Source organism: Ictalurus furcatus, chromosome 22, assembly GCF_023375685.1.
Source record: "Ictalurus furcatus strain D&B chromosome 22, Billie_1.0, whole genome shotgun sequence".
NCBI classification, from domain to species: Eukaryota; Metazoa; Chordata; class Actinopteri; order Siluriformes; family Ictaluridae; genus Ictalurus; species Ictalurus furcatus.
In genome coordinates, this window is record NC_071276.1 from 2,797,924 (window position 1) to 2,800,321 (window position 2,398).

Here is a 2,398-nt window from a genome sequence, read left to right on the forward strand (position 1 = left end):
CCTCCTACTGCAACGGAGAACTCAGGACCCGTGACTCCATGAGTCCAAAGAGAGAGAGGTTAAACTCACTCACCACTATGAGATTGTAATTGTTCAAACGAAATGTATTGAATATTAGATGTACATGCTAGCAGTGTTTTCAACCATGGACGAGTCTTCGAGACTCGCCGGAGCCCGTTCCGTTTTTCCCCCAGACGCAAACCATTTACATCGACGTCCGTTAAACCCCAAGTACCTGTTCATGTAAGAAAGGTGGAGACGAACGATGAAGGTATTCGACTGTCCTATGTTTACGGTTGCTTGGCAAAGGGGGTCATGGGATTCCGAGCAATTAGGTCATCTTTAAATCGGGTTTTGCTCATTCAAAGCCGTAACGAAACAGGTTTTTAAATTTGCTCTTGCGTCAGATTGTCATTATTAGATTTTCTAACCCAGGCCGGACACAGAAAGAATTAATTGTTAATCATTTTATTTACGGGTCTAAAAACGTACTTTGAGATAATTTTACGCCAAAAGGTTTTAAGCAGCAGGTTCATTTTTATTGCATTAATTTATTAACTGCCTACCATCTGATCATTATCATTGTATTGAAGGGAAGAATACCTCATCCTACATTGTTTTAGTGGATAATTAAAGCCCTCCAAAATCAAAACTTGGCAGGAAGACGTCTTTGGACGGCTTGGTTGTAGCTATGTAGCCAAATGGACTGTGCTAGACGTTGACCACGGCTGGGGGCGTTCCCTTTAAAAAAAAAAAAAAAAAAGTATCCTCAGAGCCAAAATTTTTTCCTTGAAGTATTTTTCCTTGCGGGAGTGCGAGCAATGATGATCCCCTGAGAATCAGCGCTCTATTCGTGTTTGTGTTTGTGTGTAAACCATTAACAAAGCCAATTAAACTTTCACCAGGTGGGTTTTTAACACTACATGAGGCTCGCCATGGTGCTGAGCCAAACAATGTCTGTCTTCTCTGATCTCGAAGAGAAATTTGCATTAGGATTTTGATATTTTATACGTGTTCGTCGATTGATTGATTGTAATTCTGAGAACTTTTGTAAAGACTGAAGTTATAAAATATATTGGTGCCGATGAACATCGGAGGAGAAATCGAATACACTCATGCTGTGTGCAAGAGCACTGAGTATTTAATGGGGGGGGGGGTCTATTTTTTTTCCATTTGGTGGAAATTATAATTTTATTTATTTTATTTTTTTTGTTTAGACGCTCTTGTTAAATGCTATACTTAAACAATGTTGATGGTACTGTATCTAAAACTATTGACATTTGTGCTATGTGCTGTCGTGCTGTACTAAAGATAAGCGTGTGTGTTTTGCCATTTTATTGGATTTACCAGAACGGTGGTTGCGCAGGAACATGCCGATCAGCACACTATACCTCCTCATTCCAGAGTGGCTGACGTGGTTAATTCAAGCAATGATTGATCATCGACTTCATTTGGAATATCGTCATTCAGCTGTTATAGTGGACTTTTTAACTTTGCTACATGATTTCGCTTTGCTGAAAAGCTGTGTACCTCTTGTGTCTGCAGGAAGGAAACAATGTAGCCACCCCCCCCCCCCAAAACACCAAGATCCTGCTAATAATGGGTGAAGCTCCTCACGATGCCAAGAGTGTGTGGTAGCCAGAATACTAATACTCTTAACAGTTTAACTAATGAAAATGGTTTCACTTTGATGTTTAAAGCATCCCTATAATGTTAGTTTGATCGGTAGCGCCTTTGTTTGATTAAGGAATGCCCTTGATTCTCCAGCCACATGGTACAGCAGCTTTGGGTTTTAATCACAGCGTTTGCTCAACAAGGCTAGGAAACGAATGAGTGACTTCAGGTGGAGTACCTCAGGGTTCACATCGTGGCCCTTTAAAGATTCAGCTACATGCAAAGTTTTACAGACTTTTTACTCTGTTTTTTTGTCCGAGGCGGCTATTCCACTATATAAGTATTGGGATTCTTTTTCGCGTACACCTTACTGTTGTATGAAGGAAGCGATTCGTACACGACTAATACTGGATTAAAGTATCAGTGATGTGTGCAGTGTAGAGAATCTGTTCTTAAAGGTAAGTAAGAGAAACACTGACAAGATGCGAAGGACATATTGTTCACTACGACCTCAAGTCTTTGGTAAAATATTCAAGGATGAGTGAATCCTACACTCAAATATTTGTAACATGAAGCCACCGGTTAATTCTTGATTTTATGTAGATGTTTCACTTAAGAAATAAAATGAAATGCGTAACACTGTGTTTCCTATTTGCCACGGTTTTGTCGTTTTAAACACCATCAATTTCACATAAGTTACAAAAAAAAAAAAAGTTTATACACCCTAATTACCCAACTTTGATTGCAGCATTTTTTTTTAAAAAAGAAATTGCTTTGTAATGTA